General features: G+C 38.4%; 2 long non-coding RNA genes across 2 annotated transcripts in view; both read left to right on the plus strand.

The window, feature by feature from the left end:
• The window catches only part of LOC134162251 (uncharacterized), a 155,305-nt gene that overhangs the window by 61,577 nt on the left and 73,395 nt on the right, over nucleotides 1–20,333 (plus strand). The window lies entirely within an intron of this gene.
• LOC134162250 (uncharacterized) lies at nucleotides 11,932–12,694 on the plus strand. The gene is made up of 2 exons (XR_009964266.1): nucleotides 11,932–12,145; nucleotides 12,305–12,694. It is a non-coding gene; the product is annotated as an uncharacterized LOC134162250 (long non-coding RNA).

A 20,333-nucleotide genomic window follows, 5' to 3' on the forward strand; every position in this document is an offset into this window, starting at 1 on the left:
TGTGCAGGTGTGAGTCTGTAATGCAAGTTAACATTTACATTTATGGTTGCCACTACTATGGAAAATCCTTTTGTTTAATGATCTCAACCTGCACATCTGAATGCCACAGCAATGCAAAAAGAACCATCAACAATGTTCTAATCAAACCAAATACATTTTAATTTAACAAGTAAAAATGCTAGGAGGGTCAATTCCTTGCTCTATAGCAGCTTTAGCTTTTAGTGTGCCACTTACCAGTGGTGCTGGGGTTTGCCTTTTAGTGGCTGATAAGTGTCTCATGTGGCAGACTTTAGTGGTTTACCAGACTGTGAAAGTAATTGTGTGAATGGCACTGAGGTGTGCAGTACAAACTCTTGCATGTGAAACAGCTCGTGTAATTTTAAAACCATTTTGTACTTCATTTGAAAATCCCCTTGTAACTTTCATCTCTTGCTTTTGTTGTAACTGTGCTGTAAGATAATCTTGTTCATATCCATAGAATTACCATTTAAATCTGTTTTGAAAATGATTGTTAGTTAATAATAGCTCCGTGTTCACTCTGACTTTGGACTTTGCTCTATGCCTCATACTGCTGTTATGTGGCTGTTTTCATTAAAAATTTAGTAGAACCCATTCGTAACACTTGAGAATGACTTTTGCTAGGGATGCTAAGCCTGTTGTGGGCTTCAGTTTTCTCAGGACTAGCACTGTTCCTACAGCTGTAGAACTGAGATGAAATGCAAAAGTACTTTTTATAAATGTGTCCAAGCAGTTTGGTCAGAATTGGGTAGGTGGTTGAAGAAGCTTAATGTTGAAAATCTTTCTGAATCTTTTGCGATGTCCTTCATCTTCATTTTCCTTTGTCTTTCTGCTCATGAAAGGTTACCTGTAGCCCAGGTAACCTGCCACTCTCTGCAGCTGTGTCAGCTCTGCACCTTGGTCTGGTACCTTCCCTCAGTTTCTCCCAGCTTGCAGAACCATGACTTGTCCTCCAGCAAGCTTCAATATCATTACTTTCTGCAATACTACATTTGTATCCTCTCAGTCCTGAGACTGGATTACGTGTATTGTTGCTCTAATGATTAAAAGGAGCATCAAATAAATTATGTGAGGCCCATGAAGTGTGTCTGTGAGGCTTACTGGGAATTTTATATGCAGGATGCACAGCATCTGCAAGGGATTATTATGAACCAAATACAATTTTAAATTGGGTTTAAGAATTGGAAATGGGTTCATCTGTCCACTTAGGATCTCCGAGTATATGCCTTTGCCTGGATCTCGCTCCACTGGCTGCTTATGGAGGTTTTCAAAAGCCTTTTTCCTTGCCTCCCCTGCATATGTTCCTGGGTCACTTCTGTCTTTCCATGCCTTTTGTGTGGGGCTGTTTTTGTTCGTCCAGTTACCTGCCTTGGACTGTGTGTAAGGCAGCAGGGGGACACTTTCTAAGCATGCATCCTGCACTGATGTGGGTTGTCCAGTTTTCTGGGTCACAGTTATAGATTCTTGCACTGGGTCCCCTACGTTCTCATCATGATGTGGGACTAAGCTGGTGTCGTATCTTGAGTGGAGGGAGAAGCATTGCATCCAGCTGCTGGAGTCACCGTACACGGGGTAAGCAGAAACCTGGCCCCTTCTGAAGTTAGTCTGGCATATAAACTATGCTTGACTGGTGGACTTTGACTCTGTATTGTCTTAGTTGTGCAGCTTGCAGGGACTTTTATTTCCCTTCAAGTATTTTATTCTGCACTTCTTGAGTTCAGCAGTGTATGTTTTTACATAGAAATCACTGTCATAATTTATGACATGCTTGCTGAATTTAGTACTTTGTAAAGGCAATAATCCTAAGTATGAATAAAAATTCAGTACTCCAGGCAGTGATAGAATCAATTCTTATATTCCTAATATACTGTAGCATTTTTAAAGGTTAAAAAAAAATTGTTTCTGTTTGACTCTGAATGGCTTCTGAATGATAGTCGTCTTCAGCTGATTGCTTCTTTGACATCTGAACAACATCCTGTGTTGTACATTCATAATTTAAGATATGAAATGTGTTGCAAAGAAAAGAATGGAAATCGGGTTTGGAGTTAAATATATATACCTCAAGACAAAATTAGCAAGGAATAATGCATACATTCCTAGTCTTTATATTTACTTAGTATATACACAGGGTAGGAATGAATATATTATATCATGATGTATATGCTCTCATACATAAAGTGGAAACCATAAATATTTTAGTCATTTTGTATGTAGAGCGCCTATTCAAAGTCAGGGGGAATTTTGTACGGAAGGAAGTATTCAATTTAACCTCACAAGACTGAGACCATCTTTGATTTAACTGAAAGTGGTGGAGATGGTCCTTGAAGAATTTGAAGACCGGGTTCCTCACAGTTATGCCTGTCATGTTTACTTATGTAAAATTCCATTTGTGAAATCTGTATTACAGGTTTTTGCTTGCTTTACTATGTTGGCTAGTGATATGTTTTAAATACAATTTATGCTAAACTTTTGTTGGTATAGATGGAATTAAAGGTGTACTTACCTTCTTGTTTATAATCTTGTCTGTAGAACAAGACCTCTTATAAACTGTGTTGCAAGAAAAAAAAAGGGCACTGTGGAACAATATTACCTCTCGCAAAAACTGGCAGGGTTTTTTCCAAATACATTGTATTATCCTATATCATGTCCCTTAGATGTCTATCAGGCTTCTGAAAACCATGCCATACAGTGAAGGTTTACTGTGTTATGGATCCATAACAGCTCAACTGCTGCACCGTTTGGTGGCAGTTGCATGAGACGACAAATTGCTGTGCCTTCCTGCTGCTGCCAAGAATGTTCCAGTCCCATTCCCTCTCCTTTCTCACAGCCTTATGCTGGCACATATATTGCTCACAGCAGCTTTAGCACCACTGAGCCACCACGTGAGCCAGTGGGTGCTGAAGCCTGCTGAGGTGGTGGGAGCTTGAGTGGAAGGACCTGGGCAGTTGCAGGATGGGGCTGGGCAGGAGCAGAAGGGAAGAAGCTGTTGCCCTCTGCTTTTTGCACCAAGGAGCTCTCAGTTCTGCTGTCTTGGAGACTGCAAGATTGCTGGGGCATTTGATGACATCTGAAGAACTAGTTCAAGCATCTATTCCTCTCCTCTTTCCTTCTGCTCCCCACTCCCACTTGCCTAGGGCTGCAACTCGCGTGCTTCTGAAATATGATTAGAAAAACCCACCCATGCAAAATTTGTTTTTATGTTTTTGGTATCCATTTTTATCTATGACGCATTACTGTTCAATCTTTCTTGTCTGACCAGTTGTTGTTCTCTATTCCTGCATGTAAATAGTCAAAAGTGACCGTGCTTTAACAGCCCTCTTTCTCCATCTTTTTACTTTCAGTGGTTCAGCTGCAGGGTCTATTTGAGATATTTGTGAGCTCCAGGAGTGATAAAGAGAGCAAAAATCTATTCTTGGAGATGTGTTTGCTTTTCTTGATCTACCTTGTCTTTTTGCCTATAGTCTTTTGTCTGTAGTTATTAATTATAGTCAGGACAGCATTTTCAGTGATTAATTGACTACTGCTTTAAACAATGTCTGCTTATTAAGCAAAACCCAGCGCAAACTTCTATTTTTGTGAGATCTTGGGTAAGAAAGCTCCTGTGCACACTAGCAATTTCGGTGCTATAAAATGAGGGGAAAATCTTTTACATCCTGTTTAGACTAATAAACGACTTTAGGTTTTGGCACATTTCTTACTTTAACTCTTGATTAAAATCTAAACTTGCATTTTTTTAAACAGAAATGGAAAATAACATTTAAAAGAATTGGACTCGGTAGCAATGGCAGAAGGAGGTATGAAATACAGCTTTTTGTGATAACTGGCTTCACAAAACCATAGAAAGGAATTATAAAAATCAGATGAAAGGAGGATGTGATCATGCCAATTCCCTTGATTTCACCATGGAACTGAGTTCAAGCTACTGCATTAATGTGCAGCCCCGAGTGTCTGTATCCAAGTTGCTGTGTCCACCAGTCACTTTTTGGGTACTGTTGACTTCCACTGCCTGTGTAAGAAATTAGCCATATTCTCATAATAAAATTATTTGACACCTTGGGTGTCTGCACCATCACGGTATTGTCAACATTCTCAAGATACTGCAAAGACTTTATTAGCACACTCAATGACAGGTAAAGTTGTGACCTGTGAGTAGTGTTGGCTTAAGCTGGAGCCTGCAAGGTGGACCACACTCCTGTATCAATGTTTTCATGCCGCAGCTTCCTCCCTGCATGGTCCCTCCATGTGAGGGACCAACAGTGTAAATGCTTTTTGCTAGCTGGAGACTTCTGCATTGCCAGAGAGATTATGACCTCTCCCACTCTTCCCCAAATTAAGTAGTTTAAATAGCTGTCATACGTACATACAGTGTACTTTTCACTGGATTACTTAATCTTTTATTTTTCATGGTTTGAGTTTTTCACCTCTTTCACCTCCCTTTATCTGCTTGTACCTGCATAAATTGTTTCACCATCTTTCTGTTACTTCCATATCTCTTAAATGGGATGCAAACATAATAATACTTCATATGGCATCATAAATATTATATGGCATCATAAATACTTGAAATCAAGTAAAACTAATTCCACCTTCCCACCTTCAAATGCTGTAATTCCTTGTGATGACACTGCTTCTGTTAAAGAAGCCTTGATGATTGTTAGCATGTCCCTGCCTCTGTTGCTTGGCCCATCTTGCATCCTTGCTGTTCTTCTGGTTTTTTGAAATGGTACAAGCTAAAAGAGCTAGTGGCCACAGGAAAGTATGAGATTTTGTATTGATAGAGATATTTAAAGTGTCTCCAACACAGTTAATAGCAGGCGTTATGCCACTTATTCTGAGATTTCCTTGTAAGCCTGTATGTCATCTATAATGGCTCTCTTTATAATATGGAAAAGGAAAGCATTAAGTATCTTGCATATCGGCTGACCTACATCTCTCTCCACTAATGGAGCTGACAGCTTTCTCCCAGGAACGTGACAGGGATATTATTTGTTTTCTCAAGTGCTTCTTGTAGCTTCTCAGGAGCTCATCTTACTGCTGTGCATATACAACACAAAAAGACAGGCTGATTTCATGCTTTAGAACTCTAATTGTAGATTAAACCAATCAAACTTGATACACTTTCATGTCCTCTAGCAGAGCAGAGTCTCCCTTGGAATGCCTAGGAGTAAAATACCCACCATAATAAAAGCAGATTTTTACTGCTGGCTTGACAGTAACAAGTACTTCCATGGCACTCTAATCATAACCCAGACAGCTCTGTCAAATACAGCAAGGCAGCAAAATCAGAAATGTACTGGATTAAGATTACTGCAGTCAGTTGCCTTGAAATTAAAGATAAAAAAACCCAACCCAAACCCCTGCAGTTGATTGAGTTTAGTCATCTTTTATTGAACCATCCTAATTCTACTGGTTTACTGGGAAGGTGTGTGAATACAACAGCAAGCATTCACATCCTCTTCCACTGGCAGGAGAAAACTTGTGGAGAGTTAAAAGAAGTTGTATCACCAGGTAATAATTCCCCTCCCTGGATTGTCCTTGACATAGTTTATGTCTGGCTCCTGAGGCTAATCAAGGTGTAGAGAATAACAAAAAGTATTCTTACAACTGTATCTTTAGCTATCTGTCTGTAAACTTTCAGGTCATCTGTAATATATTGCAGATGACACTGCTTATCAATAAAATTGACTTAAGTATCTTAAATCAAACCTGCAATTAGAATAAAATTGGCACTGCTAATATATGTTAGTAATAGGATGGAAATTTCCTTTTGTGAAACAATAATGATTTGTACTGTTTACAAATTAAACTTTTAGAGTGTTATAATTGGCCTACTAATGTACTGTTAATGCCTAAAGCAAGCCAAGTTGATCTATTGTTGGGCAATAAAGCTCATGGACACAAATGGTGATAATAAATCAGAGTTTTGTAGGCTTTTTTTACTTAAAGCCTTAGGATAGATCCTTAGAAAGGGATCTGAGAAACTATCATGGAAAGTGCTTTGGAGATACGATTTAGAGGAAGGGGGGGAGGGTATGAGGCCTTTTGCTGAGCATAGAAAAAAGAGGCAACCTGTCTGGAATTTTCTTGAAGATCTGTATATTGTGGGAAACTTACGTTTGACAAAAGCAGTACATCAGTAGTAAGCTCCACAAATACTTAAACATTTTAACCAATGCTGTATGATAATTACCACAATTTTCTGGGGGAGGGGCTTTGATGTATTAGATGAATCACCTATCTAATTATAAAAAAATATACAACTAAACCCTTTGTTAGGTGTTCAGCAAAAAACTGTCACTAGCTCTAACACTTATTACTATGCTCCAAAGTGCCCATGTCTGATGTTAGAAAGGTCTCCAATGCAAAAGGGATTGTTGCCCTCGGCAAGGCAATTTGGAAGAATGTCTGCTGAGGGCTGGGCACTGGCTGCTCGGACAGACGTGGTGAAAGAAAAAGCCATGAACAGAAACATGTCTATACTAGGGAAAAACATGATAAATGGCAGAAAGGAATGACTTTCTGCATCAAATCCATTATGTCATTTCACCATTTCTAAATGGAATGGGAAAGTGTGCTGTTGCTTTTCTCCTTTGCTGTTTTTCAAAGGAAAACAAATTTGCGTTCAGCATCTTTGAATAAGCTGACTGTTACTGAGATCATCTTCCCTCTGTTACTCCTCTAAATAGAAGCTGTCCTGAAAATCTCGTTTTCAAAAAATGAGTTATTGGAGCAAAATAGGCTCTACAACTGAGCTTAAAAGTAGAGAAAAATCCTATAGTTGTGGAGAAGATCTGACTACATTTAAATGTATGAACTCTACAACTTATATCAGTTGGAAGCATTTTGATTTTTCAGGTTCTCTGACAAAAAAAATCAATCCTTCCTTTTTCAACTGAAGTTATGGTAATCCTTGTAATGTTATCATATTCTTTATAATAATCTGATGTGAAATAACAAACATCTATGTCTTTCAGACCAATAATTTGAACATTACATTTATATTCCTCCTATAATAATATTTGGGTTTTAATAATCTTTAAAGTATTTGCAAGTGTCAGTATTCCAATGTAGCATATTTAATGATACTTTTCATACTTGCCAAAAACAATTGTTGGCCAAATGAAAAGTCCTCATACAAATAACTTTCATTTTTAAGCTTCTGATATGTCCATGACAACATGAATTACTTATTGAAAAAGACAAGCGATTCATCTGGTTAGGTGTATTGCTTGGGGAGAATACCAAATGTTTAATATTAAAATAAAAATATTAATCCTCCCTTTCAGCTGATTGTTATACAAGAGGAATAAACTTTCACTGCAGCCCCTCAACATCATGAATTTTGTTAGTAACTTCTTCCTGCTGCGTAGGTGCACTTACGTCTACTATAATGACTTTGGTGTTCTATATTCATGTTATATCTTCCAGTGAAGTATGTCAAAAAAAAACCAAACCCCAACAAACCCTGTAGTGAGTGAATGCCAGCTTTTTGGATTTCTGGACCCTGTCATAACTGACCACATGATATGCTCATGTGGTAAAACTCCCCTTGGAGGCGAGTTATGATTTTATTGAAACAAATATGTTGTCTTTTTGCAATTTAAATTGCTCCATGAATGCTAAAAAAAAAAAACAACTTCGAAGTATTTTTGCTAACCCTGAAGGTAAATTATGATGGAGAGGAAAATTTTAAAAAATGCTAATAAAGTTACAAGATATGAAACAGACCTTGTACGAAAGAAATGCTTAGGAAATGGAAAAGCTCATTCAGAGGCTGGGATACACTTGGTGATAGATGGAAGTCATGAGATGGAGGAAGAAGACATGACAGGTTAGTTTGGAACTCCTGAGGGACTTCAGCATGTGCAAATAACAAGGCAGAGTAAGAAGTCAAATGTCCTGAAAGATACCTTCAGCGTTTGCTTATGGTTCAGGTGCAAGTCCAAATAATACTGTGAAAGCAGTTTCTGATCCATATTGGCAACTCATTTTATTTCTTATCTGATTCTAACTTTTACAGACAACAGTCTTCTGGCTGATTACCCAGAATTTGTAGTCATGATGCTCTGATGTCAGACAGTTGCATTGGAGTAATAAAATTCTCATAAACCTATATTGGTACAGGAACACATAAAATATTATGGGTCTGACCAGGTGTCAGTCATATCCGTTAGTGTCTCCAACAACACTCTTCACCACTACTGTTAGAGCACTATGAACAAAGCTGTAAGTAGGGATGCATAGAAGACCATTTGTAGTTAAGCCTACAAATACGGTTTTGCTGTTCTTGGGAATTCTTTGATATGTTTATGATGTATTTTTTTAAAAGCACTTCTAATATATGCTCAAACAGAAGAAATTAAGGTTCTCTTCTGCCTTGATCATAAAATCAGAGCGTTTTGTGTTGGAAGTGTTTTGTGTTAGTTCCAACCTACTTGCCATGGGCAGGGACACCAATTTGCTCAAAGCCTCATCCAACCTGGTCTTGTGATTAGAGCTGGATATGTGAAAAACGGCAGTGAGACAAGTCCACAAGGATTTTAGCTTTAAAATACAATTCTGTTCCAAAGCCAGAAAACTTTCCATTAGTATATTAAAAACATCCCAAATCTATAGCCTTGAAGGGTTCCTCTCCCTATTTGTGCCATCTTTGTAGTAATTTCTTAGTAATATTCAGCAGCCATGAAAAAACTTACCTTGCGCTGCCCCACCACCTCTGTTTCTCCTTTGATTTTGAAACTGGGAAAGAAAATTCCTGGATGCTCTCTAAACTCTGTGAGTTTACAGGATTGGCCTAATCCTGCTTTGAAATAAGGGGTAGGAAGGATATGTGTAGTTTGGGTAGCCAGTGGGAATTACAGCTGCACAAAATCAACTTCAACAAAGATAAATCGGAAGGAGATAACTTTCTCATGAACCTGCTGTAGGACTTGTGGAGTTGCTGGTGCAGCTCTGAGCTAAAATGCTAATACATACAGTGTGTATCAGCTTTGAGGCATATAAATGATGGAAGAAAAGTGATGTGAGTGCATGGAACGGGAGCTGACATGCTAATTTCATTGTGGGTTTTCTTTCTTTTTTTAAATACTCTCATTAAAGTGCATTGGGGCTCACAAGTGTGAGCAGATACCTGCGCATTCTAAAGTGCATGAAAATTCCACAAAGTAATGACATGCCAAACTTCTTGAAGGAGGAAGGGGGTTGAGAATGGAGGGAGGAGAAGGAGCAATGAGCAGGTTGCAGCTGTTTGAAGCGACAGCTCAGAGGATTTACAAATGTAGCTGCTATGACTACATTGCTTGAGTTACAATAAAGAGTAATAGAAGTGGAGGTGTTGAGAGACAATGACGGAAGTTGATGGAAGGGTAGCAATGCATTTAAACATACAAAAGATTTGGAAATGGAGGAGTCACAGAAAAAGAAAATCAAGGAAAATAAATGAGAGAAACCCAGAAAATGGATATAACAATGCCCCAAGCAGCTCAGCGTGTGTCAGATGTGTGTTCTAGTAGACAGTATTTACTAAAATATCAGGATTGTTCATGTGGCGCTGTATCGTGAAGAATATTTTTCACCTTCTGTAACGGGGAGCAGCTGTGAATATTTGTACTGGTATGAGGGATTGCTGCTTGTACTTAACTCTAATGAAGCTATTCGTTTCCATATGGAGAAGTAGTGTGCACAGACTGGTGAAATTACAGCACCAGGTTGCTTAAGTCTGACCAAATCCAACAAAAAAAAGGGCTTGTGCATGATGCTGGAGGAATATTCTTCTTTACTGTGGGCTCCTTCAGTGGTGGGAGTTACTGTCATCCATCGCAGGCACCACAGTAATTAATTGCAAGAGATTGTGAGTAATGGCAGTGGATGTATTTTAAATAGGTAGCACTGGCAATACCTATACTGGGGCTGTTCACTTCTGGAAGTCTACTGATAGAATGGGTAGAGAGAGTCCACACAGAAAACCTAGAATAAGCTGGAGACATCACTGGCATCAGTCTCTTGAGATGTGCGGGGTCAAATGGGATATGGCAAAGGTGCTTGAATGAAGGAAAAGTATGATACAGCCTTTGAAGTAATGTAGTAGAAGTACATGTGTCAATTGTGGTCATATTTAGACCTTTCATTAGTCAAACCTGGAAGTTCTCTGAAGGTCTTATAACCATCAGCCTGAAAAACAGTAGCTCTGGGGGAGAATATACAAAATCTGTAATTACCTTAAGCTCACCAAAGAGAACTAAACCAAAAAATTCAAATAGCTTCTGTGCATGAAATGAGTAGAAAGATGCTGGGGTTTAGATAGCAAACTAAAATGAGGATATTAGTATAGCTATTCTTCAAAATCTAAGGATTACAGTTGTTACGTATGTTCCCTTCGAGATGAAATCAGACTACTACAGTAAAGGCAGAGTAAGGAAGAATAGTATCTATCATTGGCAAGGCCTTAATTCTGAGCTGAAGAGATCAGTGTTATAGAAGCAATGTGATCAGAAGTCTCTAAAATAATTGTGTGCTTGAAAAGGCAGTCTGAATTTCTTGATTTTTCTTTATACTTAATTTCTACCAGAATAGCCCTTCTTCTTCTCAATTTGACTGAAAATACAAAATTATGGAACTGAGAAAATGTTGTAGTTAAAATGCAGAACTGTTATTCTGTACTTCCTATCGTTCATCTATAGGAATGCAAAGTCAGTAGCTAGCACGTAGTCTGTGTACTACCTTGAAATGGGGAACTCTTTTAAGCCTTTCTGCAGACCCCATCTCTTCAGTTTACTGTTAGCTGCTGTACCTTTTTGTTGCCATTATTATCTTTCTCTTTTTATGTATGTACTGTATATTAACATGTTATAATGTGGCCTGAAGAAAGCTGACAGTATGAATTTTACCTTCTGATACACTGCTAATACACAGTCAATAAGAGCTTTAAGTGTTTTGTTTTAAAAGTCATTGCCTTATAAATCAATGTGCCACAGTTGAAATTTTTAAGAAGTCCTGCAGAATTTCATAGTAAAAGATACCCTGGTCTGTTCTGGGCTCATCCACTGTGACAAACAGAGGATTCAACAAAAGTATCAATGATAGCCAGATTCAGCGTCTTTATCTAGTCTGTTTTCCTGTGTGTCATTCCAGAATTGTTTCTGACAAAGGGAAAAGATTTCCAAGAATGCGTAACTTAGTACTCGTATGTAGGCTGAAGTGTTCAGAGCGCAGTTATTACAGCTGTGTGTGCTGCAGCTCTGGGTGAGGGCTTGATAATGCTCCTGTGTTGTGGATGGAAGCATTGCTGTGTAGTTAGATTTGATTGGTGCTGGGCATGCAGGGAAGTAGCGTGCAGCCTTGGAAGTGTTAATTAGCCTGATAGCCTACATGCAGCAACTGATTACCTAATACACTCAAACAGTTTAAAGTTTTGACAACATTAATGAAGTAATGAAATACTAAGCTGCCATGTATCTGCAGGACTTGCATGGCAGCTGGGAAAATGCAGTTGGAAGTGCTGCTGTATGGATTGTGGACAAACAGTGAGGGAGAGGTGCCTGTGAGATCTGAGCAAACACTAATCATTTCTACAACTATTCACCTTCTGAAATGAATTAACTTTTAATTTTACTCATGGAAAATGGGAAGCCTTGCTCAGATACAGGCTATCACTCTGCTCTAGGACAGCACATTTTGTTGCAGAAATGTAAGCATATTTATACTGTCCCTGGCATTTAAATTATTTTGTATTAGTCTGATTAAAATGTTATTATGGCTAGATACACTGTAAGCCAGGAAGGCCAAACCCTTTAAACTGATTTTTGAAAGAAAAATGGATAAACCATAGAAATTTACCAGTTGCTGTGCCCTCTGAATACTTGCAGCCTTTACTATCTAGAAGCTGGTTTTAAGCTACGTTATCTCTAGGGAGAAACTACTGTTGCTATTACATGTCTCCATGGGTTTCTCTCTGAAACACTTTCTTACCACTGTTTTAGTGGCAAACTTATTTTCCTAGGTTTGTAATCTCTCTTCAGCCCATGTATTTTCATGTGTTGTAGCTTTTCTTGCCATTCTCCCTCTTTTCACCTTGCTTCTGAAGAATGTAGCATTCCGCAGTTCTGTTGCCTCTCTGCTGTGTGTTTCTGTATGTATCTCCTCATCTTCTTTCTTTTGAAGCCCCTTTTCCTTCTGCCTCCCAAAAGCCACGCAGTATGTATGCACAGAAGTACTTCAGGCTAGACTTATTTATAAATTTGCCAGAAGCAGGTATTTACGGGTATTCTCTGTTTATTCTTTCATGCAGCTGATGGCTGTTGCTGCTTTGCTTTAGAGCCACAGGAGTGAGTCCTTGAGTGAATAACTACATGTCACCCTGAATAGAACAACCCTCATGTACTTCATCTGCAAAAAATTCAGGAAAACTGGAAACTGCATAATAGCAACCAGCAGGATAGCTGAGCCAATTCAAGACTTTGGCACCAGAAGGCTTCTGTAGCCATTTTGATGTATCCAAGTCTGTCTCTTCTGTTTCATTCCCAAATGTATTTGCCCCATAAAAAATGCAAAGATAAAACAGCATAAATATGTAGAGAAAATATTGCTTAGCAAAGTCAACAGAGGGGAAAAACAGTGTTGAGAATTCTACCACAACCAAACAAGACTCTAATAATAAAAGAAATACAGTAGTGATAGCCCTAGAGTTTGATCGTCTGTTTGCTATAGAGTCTTTATGGAGCAGTGCTGAGAGGAAGTCCAGGACCTACCCAAGTAGAAAGGAGACAATGTAATTATGCCATGGCACACTGAGCTACCGCTCTGTATCTTGATAACAGGCGTTTCTCTTTCTGATACTAGTTTTAAGCATATTCAAAATTGTCCTTCCAAAACTGGAAATGTGAAAGCTCAAACCCAAATAAGCTTAGAAATGAACAGGTCAGAAACAAAAGCCACTTTCTAACACAAGTGGAATCCTTTCTCTGTCGTTTCTGCTTCAGTGGAAAGGAGGTTGCTTACACAGTGCCTGACAAGAGCAGTCAGTATCTTCCTATTCCTGTAATCACTCAGTGTTCATTATATGGTTGGTTTTTTTACCATGATCCTGAAGGTAAAATTATAAAAAAAGAAACCAGATTTCAGCAAGAGCTGCATGGCAGTAACAGCTTAGAGAGGTAATAGTACAAAGTGCAGCATGGGAGTTCTCATGCACACTCTTGATGTGCATTTGTATTTTCCTTGCCCCTTCAAGTGCTTGGGAAAATGCTACACGTCTTCAGCATCAGGCTCTACTCTAAATTTCTGATTTGATATTACTACGTGGCTCACATAGTGAATTATTTGTGGGGTTTTGTTTTCTTTGTCCACCTGTAACCATTACTACCAAACTTGCCTTTAAATGGGGCTTCACAGATATGACATAGAAGACCAGAGCCAAGGAGAAGAGCACTGTCTCCCTGTGCTTCTCTCCCCAGGGCTGCAGAGAGGCTTGGAGGCCTGTGGAGTCATAAGTGGGAGCAGATACATCTCAGCCTGAACACAAAATTAATTGATAGAAAAGGAAGGTATTGTTTTGCTAAATCAACATCTTGTCACAGCTGAAGGAGGAGTATGGCTTGCTCAGGATGGTTGTGTAAGGTGTTGGTAGGGACTAGAGACCTTTTTTCAGCATGGACCATTTAAGCTTTCCCAAGCTGAGAGTCACGTTGTCTATCTTTTTGCAGCTTGTTTCTCTACTCCCATAAACTTTGCTTTGTTTAGAGGCAATAGTTTAGTCTTTCACTTTTAAATAGTGAAAATATTGCTTTTTGAACCTTAACATATTGTGTAATCCAGCTTTACAGTTTGTGGCAGCATATAGGAGAAAAAAAAAGTAGCTCTGGTTATGAAAAAATATAACAAAAATGGTGTTTAATTTATGATAGTGTAACACATTGCTGCAAATTTCATACAGATGAGTGACACAAAAAACAGTGCTTTAGTTGGTAACATGAGCCAATTTATGACCATCAAGTGGGTTAATGCAAAGGAGAGCTCTTGCCTATCTACTCATGGAGAACCTATGTGGGATGATGGCTCACATTGAGCATGGTGTCCTGTGAGGGATATGGGGAATGGTTTTCAAGTGCTTGGGGCTGTGGGTAGATGAGGATGCTCAGAGCACTTCAGTGTCACTGTCATAGAGGTTCTGGGGGAAAGCGTATCTGAAAGACTGTCTAGCAGAGGGGAAAGGATTTGGGGAGACTTTTCCATGAGAACTGCTGGAGGCGTCTGAGGGAAAGGGATTCGGATTCCTTCCTGAGATGGAAGATGAAGAAATGCAGCAGAAGTCAGCTAAGCTTACAGGGTTTGGGTCTGAAGAGGCTGTTTTGCCAGAGTGGAGACCTGAATAATAGTGGAATAGATCCTTTGCCAAATAAGAGGCTTCTGAGTAGAGCTTGGAGGAAAAAACGAATCCAAACTACAACTTAGTTGGTGGCCAAAAGTCACAAATTGTTTTTCAGTGAGTCCTATGCAAGTAATTTTAGTCTGTTTAATTTCTGAGGAATTTAGGACGCAGCAGGTAAGAACTGTCTTAGTTAAGAGGTAAGGAAATGACAACAGTTTCAACATCTTTTCCTGATTGTGACTATTACTGTTTTAAAACTGCCTGAGACTATTAAAACTTGATCTATTGATTTTATGTGATTTTATATATTGCAAGCTGCCTTTACAGTGTCTGCCATGTAAAGGGTGCAATTGCCACTTGGTATATATCAAAATGAACTAGTTCTATATGGAGAAATAACTCGCATAGCTGCTGCAATGTTAAATCTAGACAGATCTATGACACTATTTGCAAATAAGTCCTAAGAGAATACAGCATCTCAAAAGGGAAAGTAAAACTTTCAATATCTTAAACACAGGTTTCAAATACTAAAAAGAAAATAAAGACAAGCTGCTCCTCCCTTCCTTTTGGGGAAATAAACACTGCCAGGAAACAAATTGCGAATACATATTTGGCAAAATATATATATTTTTTTTCTCCTATGTCTCATGATGAAGTATGAATAATACCAGTACTTACAGCCAAGGCCAGTTCTGCTTTAACATTTTTACTTAATTTTTTACTGTTTATTTTCTTTAAAAAAATGAAATTCTTTCAATATAAAAATACATTGAATTCAAGGGATTCAGCATTTTAAGATTCTGCAAGCTGGATCATAGCCTATGATCTTTTTCTTTAGTTCTAATTTGCAGAGTAACTGTCTTTCTACCCAGTGAGGATTAAATGATCCCCTGTGAATGTTCCTCATTCTCAGACTCTCAGAGAGTCTCAGACTCTCAGACAGCCCTTGGAGCCTCTGATCCCCCGCTAAGGAGCACAGGTTCAAAGAGGAAAAACCTGTTTGTATTAAGTACATAACCTTTCTAAGCATAACCATCTAAAAAATTTAAACTGGGCACTTTGATTTAATCACATTGGGATGGGGACCAGAATGATTCGGTATTTGGTATTACTGTAATATATAATGCTACAGATAACTATGAAATTTAAAACCATCATGTTTTTTACACTGGTATATAACTTCTGGAGCTGACTGTGGATTTTTGTGTAATGACTGTGTTGGCTGTTATCTTAATTTTTTCAGAATTGAATAGGGCAAGCCAGAATACCTTTCATTTTCCAAGAAGTCAAGAGTATGGGTGTGTACAGATTAGTGACAACCAGTCCTGGCTTCAAGGTGCTGTTTAATCCGGGTTATGTGTACTCATTAGGTCTGGGGACATTGATTCATGAAATACATTATATCTATTCAAAGGCAGGATTTAAAAATTAACCTGAAATTGGTGCATTCTCTACTAGTGGATGTTATGTTGATCCCTCTTCTAACAGTTCTATAGCATATGAAAATATTGCTGTTGAAGTCTTGCACACAAAGGCATTAGCCTGTAATTTTCTTTGTAAAAGGTCAGTCCACACTGAGAACTAGATTTGTCGCTGCTGTGTCATCCTATGGCTAAATCTGAGGGAAGATACTTTTTCTTTTCTGCTTTTCCCCTCTCATATTTCTAACAAGGACAGTTCTTGCTCTCTGGTGCCGGAGTCTCCACACTTTTCATGGCATGCAGCAACTGTGGAATATTTGAGAGCAATATAACATAGAAGGAAAATCTTTTTGGTTTGTTTTTGGTTTTAGCTCCTGTCTTATTGATCCTGACTCATCAGGGAGAAGATACTAATGTGTTGTCGGATAGGCTGATGGCTGCCTACATCACAGTATGATTTATGATGTCACAATAGACAGTAAGACAAAGGAAAAAACTTCAATTCACTCTTGATTTTCTGGGTCCTGGCTATTATACTTGACTAGCAAAGTGCTGTTTTAACTCATGTTCACTTATATGCACTTATCTTTCTATGGTTGCAACACTGACCATGAAAACCTTGTCTAATGAGACACCAGGATCCAGACTTGGTGGAAGCCATCTTAATTTCTGTCACAATATTACTGTTACTAGCTATGTTACTAAATTAAGTTGAATTATATACACACTTCTCTAACCTTAGCATTTCTCTCTGTTTTTACTTCTCTAACCTTAGCATTTCTCTCTGTTTTTATTAGAAAGAATTAAAACCAGATTTACTTAATCCTTTTTTCTTCTCCTTTTCTTCCAAGACTGTAGGGCAAATAGTTGAATTTCTTCAGGTTTGCATGTGCTTGCATGAGGTGAGAGTGGTGGAAACCTTATTGCATGGAAGTCAAATCAGTAAGAACAGCTTATTTTTTACTGCTAAAGACTTAAGCTGAGCTCTTCACTTGGCTCTTCCAGCACTGAATTCCATATCTGAAATCTATGAAAATTATCTTTTACACTCCAGAGACTCTTGTTTGACTAACTCTTAAGACTTGAATGAAACCTAGCTGTTTGAAGACTGTTGTGGTCCTGGAGGGGAAGAGCCAAGACAGACACTGGGATGCAGATCATTGGTTTTATTGGTGCATCATGCTCAGGTCACACCTACAGCTCTCTAAAAACTACTGCTCAGCTAAGGAGGATCCAAACTCTTTGAAAAGTGCAAGCATGGTCTTGTCAAATACAGTATTTTGGTAGCCCTGATAACCCAGAAGCAGCCATAGTGTCAGGTAGCAATAATGTTTTTGTCTGTGATGACTCAGGCAGGGCGATCTGTAAGTGTTACTCCACTGGGTTTCCCTGACAAAAGCCATTTGGGCAGCAGATGCAGGGATTGGTCCTCAAAGTGAGGCAGAAATGAGATAAGCAGACATCGTTGGTGATGATGTGATGAGGAAGAAAACAATCCAACATTGTGTTTGCTTCTTGCACTGTTGTTTACACACAAAAATGCCTTAAGAAGTTGTAGCTAGGTTGTGAAATGAGTACCGATTTCAGTTTGGTAAGCTGCTGTAGTGTATCTTATAGTTGATTAACTGGAATGTATTTGTCTGTGTGAGGAATTATTTAAGCCTTCTTTTCACTCTGCTACAAAAAGACCAGCTTGTTTCCACTGACATTTGTGCGTGACTACAGATCCTTCTCACCATTAATTTCCTCTTTTCTCTCTCTTAAACTTAAGATGTGTTGGTAATCACTATTGATATGTGTCCTGGAGCAAAGGTATACAGCTGATCAGAGAGGGAAAAGAAATATGCACTGGACCCAGCTGCTCCTTAGGTTGATGTATCTGTGTTTCTGTCCTCTAGAAATACTGAAAATGTCTGACTCCAAAAAGGGAAAGATGAGGACAAAAAGGCTGTTCTCAGTTCATTTTCCTGCCATGATGCTATGGAGGGGAGAATAAAGAAAAATGGGAGGGGGGGAAGAATGACATAAGATTTCTTCATGTGAATATTATTTCAATATTTAAAATATTAGTATTATACTCATAGCAAACTACCAATCTAGAAGTACTGTAAATTAATTTTATTCTAGGATTTAATATTGAGTTGCGTTAATGCTTTAACAAATGTTGCATTCTTAGATAACGTTTTAAAATATGATTCCATGTTTTAAGATTTAGATTTGAAATGGCATTCTATCCATAAGCCCTGTGTCACTTTTACGATTCAATTATACCAGTACCTACTATTTACAATGTTTTTATTCCCCTATTTTAATAAGTGAAGAAGGGGGAGACCCCCCCACATATGTGTACTCACAGATCCATCATTGTATGTCATTGCTTCATGTCTGATGCAAAAAATAAACGCAGAACAACTGTGTTATATATGCTCTGGAATAATATTTTTCACTCAAAAAAGTAAAAATTAATTTCAAAAGGCACATTTTTTGAATGTGCTTTTTCCTTTTAAATTTTCATTTACAGAGCTTTTTCTGTGCTTTCAAAATATATCACCCTTCCCTTCTTAATCCAGAAAACTACCCCTTATGTGATTTTGAGCAATTTTTGTCCATTAATATTGCTCATATGTATGAAAGAATGGGCTTAGTTATTATCTGTGATTCTGTCTGCTGTTTGAAAAAGGGCCCAAGCAATTAGCAGGTCAGTACGTTCATCTTTCCAGTTGCCTTCAGGTATTGTAGTTTTAAGTGCTTTTTTGAAGGTAAGAACTGTATTCCCTCACTTGTGTGAACAGTATCATACTGTGAGATTTACAAGCAAGCAGCTTAATACCTTCCTCAGTGTTGTCTTCAAGGTATTTCACTCCCTTTATTTTCTTTCTTTAGTAAATAAGGCTGCAAGTTGCAAATCTGAGTGCTTGAAATTAGGCTTTTAAATAGCACTGTCCACATTCTCAGAAGTGAAACCAGGTTGATTTTGAAAGCCTACAGAGAGTTTTAGAAGAACAGGTTTAAGCAGCTAGCTTTGGCATTTTTTTTAACCTCAATTTTATGGTTTGTACTGAGGTATATTCTGATAATGGGGATGTACATGGTCGGCCTCATACAGCAGCAAACTCTAAACTACTTACAAATAAAGCATTGGAGTCATAACTCTCTTCTATGACCACTAAGTACAGTTGTCAGATAATAAATTGCCCTTAATTTATTTTAAATCTTAAAGTTATTCATTGTTTGCGTGTCAAAACTGGGTAAACTGTTCTGTGTGTGTGAAATTATTCTCTTTAAATTAATTCCAACTTCTGAATAATTCAAATATGAAATATAAGTAAAAATAGGTTTTGCATTGCAAAACTGCTGTTTCATCTTCTCTCCCAAGATCATATTCCTTAGAAAACTGACCAGGTTTTCTGTCTACCTTCCTTCTTCATTGCTTTTGCAGTCCCTAGAGATGCTCAGCAGAAAGCATCTGTGTAGTGCCAGATCCTAACAGCCATGCTAGGGCTCCTGCAGCCACGGTGAAGGAACATGTGTACAGAGGCAATACAAGGCACCCCAGGTCTAACTTCACCTCTGTAGACAAAGGCTCAAGTTAGGCAACTGTAAGACTGCTCAAAAATAGCTGGTTTGGAGCAGATAATTGGAGCCAGCCCTGTATATCTACAACCACCCACACTATGTGGTCCTGTATTGCTTCACCCTGCTAGCGTTCTCTCTAAAGGTAAATTTATGGTTGGTTGTGCTGTGGCTGGGCCAAAACAATAAGCTTTCTTCATAAGCAAGCAGAACATTCTTTAAAGGAGTATTTCCAGAATTTGTGGAGAAATCTGTGTAGCCACTGCACTTAGATATAATTGCAAGCAGGTGCCTTTAATAATGGGTGGCTGCTTCATTTAGTCAGGATAAACCTGACTTTGCCATGCCAAAGTGAAATTGGCTTGTTGCACAAGGGAGACTTTTGCCAATCTCTTTTTGCTCCAAAGCCCAAGATGAAATAGCCCTCAGTGTTTATCCCATATAAATTACCATTGCTGTTATTTTATAGCAAACCAGGATATGTGAGTAAAAGTAATTGAACCTTTGTAGACTGTTTTTTGAGTGAGTCCAGTGTATATTAGAAATACTGAAATAACATCTGGTGTTACTAAGATATTTAATCTTTGTTTAACCTGTTTCTCTTGTTAAGAAGGCTTATGCAACCACTGGCTCTGTGTCCTCCTGTAACTCTTTCAGCTAGTGAGAAATGGTGCTGCTCAAACAAATGAATAGCTTCTGTGTCTGTTGGGGAGCTTTAACAGTTTATTTCTGCTGGTTTTACAGTGGCTCACTTGGTATAGGAAAGATAAGCCCAACAACTCTGAACCTGATAAGGCACCAAAGTTGATTAGAAATAAGTTGGAAATCAGAATAGTTCCATCATTCACTGGACTGCTTGCTGTAGCTTATGAAGTGGAAGACTGCAGCAGTCAGGTTACCTTCTCACACTCAAACGAAGTTTAAGTTCCAGAGCTGAAAGGGAACCTGGATTTTTC

The sequence above is a fragment of the Pezoporus occidentalis genome, unplaced genomic scaffold (genome assembly GCF_034315485.1).
Source record: "Pezoporus occidentalis ecotype Australia unplaced genomic scaffold, CSIRO_AGI_Poc_V1 ctg184, whole genome shotgun sequence".
NCBI classification, from domain to species: domain Eukaryota; kingdom Metazoa; phylum Chordata; class Aves; order Psittaciformes; family Psittacidae; genus Pezoporus; species Pezoporus occidentalis.